The following is an 11,411-nucleotide window of genomic DNA, read 5'->3' on the forward strand; positions in this document are numbered from 1 at the left end:
AGATGAGAGCAGGTGTTTCTTGCCCAGTATCTTTAAGCTGAGGAAGAGGAGTTCATTCCGGAAGGAAATGACAATGTGCTCATTTTGGATGTGGCAGCTTTCAGTGAGCCACAGGAGTTCAAATCAGAAGGTGTTTGTGGTGGCTTGAAAGAAGTGTCCCTGGCATTTGAATACTTGGTCCACAATTGATGGCACTGTTTGGATAGGCTTAGGAGGTGTGGCCTTGCTGAAGAAAGGATGTCCATGAGATGAGGGTGGGGTTTCAGATTTCAAACGCCACTTGTGATTCCCAGCTGACTTGCTCTGTCTGTGCTTCCGGCTTGGGGTTCGAGATGTGAGTTCTCAGCCTGCTTCTCTAGCTGCTACCATGCTTTCCTGCTGTGGTGGTGATGGCTCTTATCCCTCTGCAAGCCTGACACCCTTCTTCTATAAGTTATCTCCATCATGATGCCTTATCAAAGCAATGGAAAAACAATATAATGCCAGCATGGCATTGGGTGTTTGAAAAGGAACAGATCAGACAGCTGAGACCTGTCCAGCTATGGAAATAAAATCACCTAGTTAGGAAATCTTTGTAACATTTTAATGATGTGCTGAAAGACCCTTTCTGAACAAAAGACACAGACCTGAAGTCTCCTCCAGAGTCACACTCCCATGTAAAGTCACTGTGTGACTAAATCTCCCCCTCCCTATTTCAGCCTAATACTCATTAACCTGAGGACACTGTGTCCTTGGCCACTCCTGTGCAACTCAGTTCTTCCAGGCTCCAGATTCCATCTTTCCCGGGAGCTCAATAAGATTTCCAACTTATGGCATCCCTGCAAACTCAGGAGCAGTACAGCAATCTCGTGTACCTAAGCACATGCTAGCATACCCAACTCTCGGGTGCAAGGGTAAACACCTTCGTCTCATTTCTCCATCGTATCCAGTAGTGAGCACCATCACATGCCTCTACACCCCACGCCTACCACTTAGGTAGATACAATCCCTAATTACTGACCTGTGCTAACTTCTGTACTATAGTGTTTGGCATTATTATAGCCCAAATTCTGGGAAATGAATCCTTAGTTCTTTAAGGCATATTTATAGTATGGTTCTCCTAACGTTGGCATTTAATTTTTTTTAACTTTAACATTTCTCAATTTATTTGTTTATTTCAATGCATTGAAAGGGTCTACACCTACCTTTGACATAATATGTGCAGAGTTTTTAAAATCCTGAGCAACGGCAATGCGAGGCTCTGGGCCCCACTATTGTTGGAGTGGGAAGAGACGACGAGATTATGTAGTAGGAAAGTCTGGCCCCAGAATAGACCCGAGTCCTGAAACCAGGAAAGAGTCTGTGGAAAAAAATAGCTGTCATAGCCACTTATTAAGCACCCACAAATACTCTAGGTCCTCTACAGTGTGTGTGTGTGTGTGTGTGTGTGTGTGTGTGTGTGTGTGTGAGAGAGAGAGAGAGAGAGAGAGAGAGAGAGAGAGAGAGAGAGAGAGAAACCATATCTTCTCTGGAAGTTCTTAGGCCAGTTTAAATGCCTCTTCTATCACAATAAGACCTTTTACAGAAACCGCATACCACTGCAGAGGCATGACCTGAGGAAGACAGAAAACAATAGCTCTTTGAGGACAGACCAGACCAGAATCCTGGTATGGTTATCCACAGAGATGTGGGCTTGCCTAGAGCTGTCCTAGGCTAAAGTGCCAGCTGGGGCAGTTAACAGAGGAGACATACCGCTTCCCAAAGAGCCAGCCTAGTTGAATGTGGCTCCAAACCTCTTAGGATAGTCTGTAGGATAGTCCTTAGGAAGGTCCATAAAGGTGGGGAACAGCATTTCTGTTTTGTTTGTTTACTGCTTTCATGTTCAGCGACCTTTTATAGCCAACATGGAATCCTTGCCCTTAAACTTAGTAGACTTAAAAGAAGCGTCGGTGCAAAATAGATTGGCAAGATTTCGAAGGCTACAAGAAAGTACACTTTCTTCCTCTTAGGCAGAATTGCCACCCTGGCATCTTGTTCTTGACTCCTGAGCTGACGTTTGATGTTTGCTTCAACCTTCCTTCTTCATTCATCTTGCTTGTATAAGAGACAGCAGCTCTGTTAGACTCTTCCTAATCTCACTTGACCTTTTGACCTCAACAAATCCTAGTCAGCTGACAGGCAAAATCAGATGCTGAGTGGCACTCTCTAGCAGAGCATTTCCTCCTGTGTATGCCCAGTCAGCTGGTAAACAAGGGCACCCTGGCCACCTAGGGGCCGGCTGCCAATTGGACTGGGAAGCACCTCAGACATTCTCAAGAAATTGCTATTAGTTATCCAAGGTGACCTCACAGCCAAACGCATCAGCAGAGCTGGAGGACAGATGCTGGCTACAATATACAAGAGGGGGTGCCTGGCCCTGCCTCGTCATTACCCAAGTACGTTAGCAAATGTTCCAGCTGCTGCAGGAGGAACATTTGGAAAGAGTCCCTCCCACAAGTGGGCTGCTTCAACTCTGATACAGATCCCCCAGAGCCCTGTCTAGTTTCTCTTTTCTTGTTTTGGAGACAAAGTCCCTTGTATCCCAGGCTGGCCTCAAACTCCCATGTAAGCTAAGAATGACCTTGAACTCCTGACCCTCTTGCCTATACCTTCCAAGCCCAAGGAGCTACCACATCCAGTTTATATGGCACTGGGGAATCCAACCTGGAGCCTTTAACTGTTTTGAGACAAGATCCTACTCATTTGTCTGGGCTGACTTTGAACTCACAATACAGTCCAGATTGCCTCTCTGTTTCAGCTCCCCGAGTGGCTGGGATTACAGGCTGGTGCTGCCAGATCTGGCCCGTGTGATTATACAGATGTGCAAAAGCTCTTCTGATAAGAAGATACAGTACCCAGAACTATACAACAATCTTCGCTAACTCTGTCCTCCCTGAGCATGGCCAGAAGTGTGGAATTAGGCTCTCTCAGGGAGAAGGTGACAGCTTACTGTGCTTTTACAGAGCTGCTTTTTGTTTTGATTTTATTTTTGTTTTTTATTTTGTTTGGTTCTTGCTAATAGACCACTAGACTGTGTGATGTAGTACAGGCGTGTGATCTTAGCAGTCTAAGGGGTAGAAGAAGAAGATCGGGAGTTCAGGGCTAGACTGGGCTACATAATGAGACTTTTTTTGAGACATTGGCTAATTCATTTAAACATTCATTGCTTTCTGGGATAATTGATTTAAGTAATTTCCCTTTAATTTGTCTTCCTATTTCTTCCTTCAGTCCCCTGGGTCACTCCGGAATGGTAAGTTAGATGGCAGGTCTCTTTCTTCAGAATTGTCTGGTATCCTTCCTTTGCACTAAGAGCCAAACCAAGCTCACTCTTAACCTCCACGTCTCATAGTTCACCCCGTGTAGCTCTGTTCACTTGCTGTGTTACTTGCATTCTGCTCATCACGAGGTGCAGAGCCTGCCCAGATGGACCCAGCGCTGTGGTTCCGTTTACATGTGGTCTTCTCTGTGCTAGACTGAAACCTTCTTAAAGTTTTGAACCCAAGTCTTGCCAGCTAACATGGTTTATTAGCCTCATCAACCAGGTGCCCAGGGATGAGAACTCTTCCAGTTTAGAGGCCCAAGGGAGAGCCTGTGGAAGCCAAGGGAGAGCCTGTGGGAGCCACTGAGGTTCTCAGCACACCATCAGCCCCACACCTGGCCCAACTGTCTGCCCTGGGTGTGGTAAGTGGGGCTCGAGCATCCTAACTATGCTGCAGTTTAAGAATCAGCCTTTGGTGCCCAGAGCCCTGGTCCGCAGCAGGCTGTGAAACCTAGACAGTCTACGATCCTTGAAAAACCGACAAAATGTATAGCTTTATTCTCCAGAAAAGTAAGCATGTTTGCTCACATACACAATTGTACATTTCATTTCAGAAAGCAACAAGATGCCCCAAGCTCAGGTTAGCCCCAAGCAAAGAACACCTTATTTGGTAACTGCCTTGCTATTTGATAAAATGAGCAAATCTGGACCACCAGTCTACGATTTAAAAAAACCAGAGTCTTAAATGTAAGAGAGAGAGAGAGAGAGAGAGAGAGAGAGAGAGAGGGGGGGAGGGAGGGAGGGGGCGAGCGAGGGAGGGAGAGAGAACTTAAGAGAACATCCCAGGTAAGCATTACCACAAAATATTAATGAGACAGACAGTAGGTATTTACAGAGGGGTGGTTTAAAACCAGATGGAAAGAAAACCATGCAAGCAGCATAGGCTTTAAAGGGATTTGTTCAGGAAAGGAGGCAGGCCCCTGGACCCATCTCTTTTCCATCTTTGGACTTCCCATCTGTCTGTGGCCATGTTCTGTGGGAGGGACTCAAGCTGACCAGGGCACAGTAGACCACACCTTCAACCAATCCTTGTCATGGGTTAAGTAAGATCCTACTGGATGTGGATGCTGGCTAGATTTTTGTCAACTTGGTACAAGCTAGAGTTCTCTGGGAAGAAGAGGCTCAGTTGAGAACATGTGTCCGTTCAGACTGCATAACAACTCTGCTGGGCATTTATTTTTGTTAGTTATTGATGTGGGTGGAGTTACCTCTGAGCAGGTTGCCCTCAGTTGTTTTAGAAACCAGGCTGGGCAAGCCACAGAGAGAAAACCATTAAGCACCATTCCTCTGAGGCTTCTGCCCCAGTTCCTGCCCTGATTTCCCTCAGTGATGGACTGCGATGCGGAACTGTAAGCTGAAATAAACCTTTTCCTCCCCGATTTGCTTTTAGACTTGGTGTCTTTTCATAGAAATAGAAACCCTATCTAAGACAATTTCTTAATGATTTTGTGCAGCAATAACTCACATGATCTATGGATCACGAGTGTCCGCAAATGTCTTGGTATATTCACAAACCTATTCAGCCACAGGCACTGTCACTTCAAAAGAAGCTCTGTGACCCTTAGTCGTCAGCTGCCATTTCTCCCCTCCTGCCAGACTCCAATAGCCACAGCTCTACTTTCTATCTTTGAGGATTCCCTGTCCTAGCTATTTTGTTTTGATATAACCATTCATTGTAGGCTTTTTCCCTTAGCATAATATCTGCAAGTTTCAATCACGTTGTAGCATGCATCAGAATTTATTTCTAAACCTTACTGATGAATTTTTCATTGTACGGATACACCACATTTTACTCCATCCACCAGCCGATAAATATATAGGGATATATATTATAAACAATGCCACTGTGAATGTTTTCTGTAGTGATATGCAGTGTTTTTATATACTTATGTATTTCATGTGTATGTGTGTGTGCTTGAGTGTATGTATATGTACCACATACATGCAGGTACCCTTGGAAGCTAGAAGAGAATATCTGGTGACCTTGAGCTGCAGTTACTGGTGGTTGTTAGCCACCTGATGTAGGCACTGGGAACTGAACCCTGATCCTCTGGAGAGGGATCAAATCAAATAAGACTTCCTGTATTCATTTCACTGAGATGTCAGGTGACAGGGAGGTGTCTAAAACATTTAAGGGTCCTATATAGTCCTCCAACCCCTTAGGGTCTCTTGAGCTTTAAAATTAGGCACCAGGAGTTGCCACTGACAGGCACCCATATGTAAAATGGAACAGGAAAGGAAATGGCAGGCATGCCTGGGTACACTCCAGTGTCACCACCTACTGCTGTATGATCGAGGGCATGTACTTCCTCCACCTGACATGGCATAGTAGCAGAGCATGCCTGGTGAACAGAGCTGAAGACTTCTGGGATTGTGCTATCAGGTCTCCACACATATTCTGGGCTCCACCAATGCTTACTGGAGTTATATTACCTTTAAAGTCAGAATTGCCCACAAGCAGGCTAATTTTCTATTGGCCCATTAATTTAACTCACTTAATTAGTCAGCAATTATATGTCAGATATTACAAAGAGCTGAGAATGAGCTTAATCTTTCCCTCAAAGATACAAAATTCAGGTGGAAAAGAAACTAAGAATTATGAACTTTGTTTTGAGACAGGGTCTCACTATATAGCCCTGACTGGCCAGGAACTAGCTATGTAGACTACACTGGACTTGATATCACAGATACCTGCCTGCCTTTGCAGTGCTCGAGTTAAAGGCATGTGCTCTTACAGGGCCACAAGGGAAATGGGACTTTGAGGCTGCCAGTTGCAAGTCAAGTTGAGTTCAATCAATAGAGTAGAGAGATTGGGAACAAAGGGTATGGAGGGAAGAGCATGTGTGAGACAGGAAGTGATCCCCTAGAGGAGTCAGGGCCTGGGACTGGTCTAGACCTGAGCCAGAGTCCGCTTTCTGGTGTTAGCATCTTCCTCATGATCAGGAATCTCTGGATATGACAAGCTATGGCATCTTTTAGTGACCTGTTCTACCAATAATTATTCTTCCTCTGAAACCTCTTATCAATAACACTGATGAGTGAAAGAGGAAGGGGAACAAAGTTACCATCACAGAAAGAGCAACTGCTGGCCCTGGGTCCTGCAACCAGCCCCCTTCTCTTGGGATGAACACTTTGATTGGCTTTGGGGAGCCAGCCTTATTGCTCTCAATGAAAGTGGTGTGGAGAAGATGACCATCCTCTACCATGGTAGTGATGAATGTGGTCCCTTCCACAGTAGTTCTATAAGAAGCAAGCCTGAGGCCAGTTGGAGCAGGATGTCAGCAGGATGTCAGCTGCGCTGCTGGTAGCCACACTGCCACCATCAAGTCTTTCCGGAAACAGAACATTACAGGGAACCAAAGGAAAAAGATGGAGAGAGAAGGATTCCGGTTGCCATTACCTGTTGTCTTAGGGTTTCATTGCTGCAAAGAGACACTATGATCAAGGCAGCTCTCATAAAGAAAACATTTAACTGGGGCTGGCTTATAGTTTTCGAGGTTTAGGGCATTATCATCATCATAGGAAGCATGGTAGCATGTAGGAGCCAAGAGTTCTATGTCTTGATCTGAAGGCAGCAGAAGGGGGAACTGTGTTCTGCAGGTAGCCAGAAAGAGACTGGATTCCACACTGGGTGGAGCCTGAGCATAGGAGACTTTAAATCCTGACCCACAGTGACACACTTTCTCCAACAAGGCCACATCTCCTAATAGTGCCACTCCCCATGGGCTAAGCATTCAAACACAAGTCTATGGGGGCCATACCCATGCAAACCACCAAACCTACCTACCTAGAGCCACCATACCAAAGTCTTTGCTTTCAAGGTAAGGGGAAAATACCATCCTTTTGCCTACATCTCTTCAATCTTGGTTTATGATCATTGAAAAAAATCTCCAATTCGTACAAGTACATGACCCCATACAGATTTTATTTATATCCTATTAGCTTGGATATATGCAAGCCATAATGCACTGTCTGCAGTAACAGAACCCATGAACTGGGGATTGTGGTCCCTGTGCACATCTCCAAATGATCAGGGGTACAGAAGGTTAGACCAAGATACAAATTCTACTTCTCTTCCCCAACCCTGCTTACCCAGCAACCATCCCCTAAACTCTTTATTTCATTTTTCCTTTTCTTACAGTAAGGAGTTACTGGGTCTATTAAGTCAATCTTGTAAGACTCCTGAAACATCAGACAGGAACAAGAAGCAGAAGATTTGCAGATCTTAGGGTTTTTATTATTGTTTTCTTTTTTTCCTTTTTTGCCCGTTAAGGGAGAATCAGCTGGGTTTCTTTTATTTCCTGTCCTGTGCTGTGCTTTTTAGAAAGTATTAACTTTATTGTGATGGGATTTGGCCAGTCTACAATTTCCTGTAACCTCTTCTTGGATCTAATCACAGATAATTCACTGGGTAGGAATCATTTCCTGCTTCCCGACTAGGAACTGGTCCTGGTTCTTTCTGGGGGCGGACTTGTGCATCTGAATGAGAGGCAGGAATCTTTGCAGACTCCAGCCTGTCTTCCTCTCAGATCCAGGTCTGGGAGTGGGGGAGCGAGGAAGGAACAAGTGGGAAGTGTGGGGAGCCAACACTCACCTCTGTCTGCTCTGGGAGGCTTCCTGTCTGGGTGGTGACAGCCGCTGCATCTCACTGGGCTACCCGGACTCTGCAAGGAGGCTGCTGAGAAAGGGAGTTTCCACTCACCGTTAGAAGGGAGTGTCCATCCAGAAAAGGCTGCAGGCGATGCCTCTACCCCCTAGAGCCTATTGAGCCACGTTCCTTTATTCTTCTCTCTCTGGAGTGAGCTGGGCAAGGAGACACCACCTCCCCCCAAGGGAAAGGCTGAGTGGAATCACACACCCCACTGGCCACTTAACAGGTGACTTCCTAGCCTTGGGACCCTGGGAGCAGGCAGCAGAAAGAGGTCATAAGGGCCCCCTTGCACCCCTGCAAGGCTTTCTGGCACTGAAGGACAAGAGCCCATGCTCATTTCCCCTCCCGCGTGATTTATTTTTGGATTAGACACACAGGCTATTTGGGGGCTGGACAGCTGCCAGGTGAAAGGACAAATATGTTGGCCAAGCTGTGTCTGTGCCCTACTCTGAACTCATTCTTGTCCTTTCCCGCATATGAGGCAGAGAGGGGGTAGGGGTCTTGCTCTTGAGTGACTTTTGAAGCTCCCCATGCTTTCTGACTGGTGGATCTCTTCCCTGTGAAGCTTCACAGAACATGGATGAGACAGAAATTGTCTTCACTTCTGTGAGGCAGGTGGGTGCTGAGGCTGGTGGTCCTGTCAAGAAAGGAGAGCCTCTATTAAACACAGGGGCAGACCCTGAATCTAGAAGCCATTATATAAACAGCGTGGAGGAGCTGGGCTCGGGTACTAAGCGCACAGTTCTGCCTTGGTCTGCTGTCGGTTCCTGCTTCCTAGGTTTGTGGAACATAACATTGAAGGGAGTCGGTCTCTCACCTCCTGTTTTTCTTCACTCACTGTGAATGGAGAATTGAAACAGTAGTGCTTGACCTGCTGGCATGCAGCTTAACCTCGTCATTGTCACTGTCATGGCTCTTACTCTTGTCATGGCTCCTGCTGAATGAATGCCATCTCTTGTATGTCTCAGCTTCTTTAATCCTCAAAGCAGCCACCCCCTGCCTCTGTGTGACAGCCAGGGAAGCTGCGATTCGGAAAGTCCGAACCATACCTTCAGGAAGGTTGAGGTGCGGGCTCCAGACTGTCTGACTCCAGAGCTGGTGTTCTTGGCCACTTAGCTCTGCTGCCTTCTCAACGAGAACTAGTTGAGATTCTGCTGCCCTTTTCAGAATGAAAAAAGAAAAAAAAAAAAAGGTGTGTATGTTGTGTGTGTGTGTGTGTGTGTATCCACTACCAGCACAAAAACCCCTCAGGGATAAATCCCACCCATTAATTCAACCTTAGGATTAGGTTCAATTCTTGAAGGGAGAGAGAACAGCTTATGTGTGTTAACTGTCCCAGGCTGAGTCTAGGTACAGGATGGAATCTCTGGTGTCCCTTGTCCTTGGAGACATTTCCTTATGAGTAATTCACTGTGCAAACACTAGAGAAAGCTGGCCCGAGCTGCCCAGACTGGGCTCCCAACCCTTCTGAGCCCAAGTGCCCTTTCTCTTGAGAAAGAGCCATAGGTAGCAGTCAACTGCTTGTCCAACGCCGCCCTCTGCAGGTGTCTGTGCCCCATTACACAAGGGTGGTGCCTTCTAGGCATCACAAGAATGAGTTTTTAAGTCTTTTTCCAGGTTCTCCAAAAAACTGGTTTACCTGGGAACGTGTCTGTGCTTGCATAAAAGATGAGAATTTCCATCATTCGTACAGATCTGAGTAAGATGTCTTTGTCCAAAATGTAAATAAAAAAATCTTCAAGTTCCCAAATGTTCCAGAAGCATCCTTTGATAATTTAAATCAACTTGATAAATTAAGCATTTCCTCATTGAATAGTCCCCCCTACAGAAGTTGACAATTGAGTGCTAGAGTTGTAGAAGCAATTCAAGAAAATTAGAAAATTTATGTCCCCCCCGCCCCCGGGACTGGATTCTTGCTGAACCTTGAGCCTGTGGAGTCAGATGGGCTGTATGGCCAGCAAACCCCAGGACCCTCCTGTCTCCACCTCTCAGTGCTAGGATGACAAGCACAAAACAAGCATGCTCCAGAGTCCCAAGCTTTTTACCACAGTGCTTAGTATGCAAACTCAGATCCTCCAGCCCGTGCAGTAAGTGCTTTACACTCTGAGCCATCAATCCCGAGTCCTAGAAGAATAGAAATATTCTTAAAGAATGTTCTCTCAATGTAAGTTTAAAATTCCAGTATTTCTGACTTGCTGGAAGTTAGACTCTTCCAGTCACATGAACTTAACATAACATTTAAAAAAATGTGTGTGTGAAAACCTTGAGAAGTTTAATTTTTCTTGTGACTCTTAGATCTTTAGATCTTTGTTTGGTGCTGTACTGGGAATTGAATCTGGAGTTTTACCCACCCTGGGCAAGCATTCCAGCACTGAACTCTAGCCCAAGCTATTGCTGTTTTAACTTTTTATTTTGAGCCTGGCTCTTGCTTTGTTGCCCAGGCTAGACTTGAACTTGCTCTGTAGCCTATGTAGACTTTGCACTTGTGGAGTTTAAAACCCTTTTAATAATTTTTTTGAGAATTCTGTATATGAATGTAAGGTATTTTATTCAAAGTCACCCCATTACCTTTTTTTTTGTTCCTTTTCTCCTCTTGCTGAGCCCCTCCCCCTTCCCCAGTTAAATCACTTTCTGTTTCCAGGAGGTGTAATATGTTCACAAATAAGTGTAAGTATGGTTACTTACACAGACATGGGTGAGGTTTATAAGAGCACAACTTACCATTAGCCGTACCACTAAAGAAACTCCCTCCTTCCAGTAGCCATTAACTACCAGCAGTTCCTCAGGGACTCCTCCCCATGCATGTCATAATGTTGTCAGACCCAACACCAGAGTGGAAAGAATTCCTTCTATAGCACTCCTCCCTGTCTTCTGGCTCTGACATTCTTGCTGCCTCCTCTTCTGCCACATTCTTCAAGCCTTGAAGGGGTTGGTATTGATAGATGGCACTTAACATACTAATTTTAATGTATGGGTGGCATTTTTTAGAGTTGTTTCAGAAACAGAGCAAAAAATTCATGAAGATTGCTGCTCATCGGAGCTGTCTATTGCTGCCTGATAGCAGGTCATGATTTGTTCACTGAACATCTGTCAGGCCTTTAGATACCAAATACAAAACCAACGAGTAAAACCCAAATGGTTAGGTGCTAGAGCCTTTGTCGTGTACCCTTCCTATAGGGTACTGAGCAAAGAAAGCAGATTAGTAATTACTCAAATGAGACACAAGAATTCAGGTTGGTTAACTACTGGCAACAAGGATATTGAATGAGATTAGAATTCACAATGGACACTGGCCCTGTGAGCCAGGCTCATCCATGGTGAAATGAGAGAAAGTGGCTTTAGCGACATGAAATCTAAAGCAAGAATACTGCTCCAAGAATCTGGGCAAGATGGTAGCAGAAGCCCTGCCTATAAAGAGCTTCC

At 45.4% G+C, this 11,411-nt stretch overlaps 1 protein-coding gene across 4 annotated transcripts in view; it reads right to left on the reverse strand.

The window, feature by feature from the left end:
* Window positions 1-8,085, reverse strand: part of Fgf1 (fibroblast growth factor 1) — an 88,583-nt gene extending 80,498 nt beyond the window's left edge. For 2 of the 4 annotated variants that reach the window (XM_028777891.1, XM_028777892.1), the window contains exon 1: window positions 7,932-7,984. The gene's annotated coding sequence lies outside the window, so the exon portion shown is untranslated. Of the gene's footprint in view, window positions 1-7,931; window positions 8,013-8,039 lie in introns of those variants that run through there. The other 2 variants (XM_028777900.1, XM_028777898.1) reach the window with 2 other exon arrangements.
* Window positions 8,086-11,411: the final 3,326 nt, after the last annotated feature.

Source organism: Grammomys surdaster, unplaced genomic scaffold, assembly GCF_004785775.1.
Source record: "Grammomys surdaster isolate TR1022 unplaced genomic scaffold, NIH_TR_1.0 317, whole genome shotgun sequence".
Lineage (NCBI taxonomy): Eukaryota > Metazoa > Chordata > Mammalia > Rodentia > Muridae > Grammomys > Grammomys surdaster.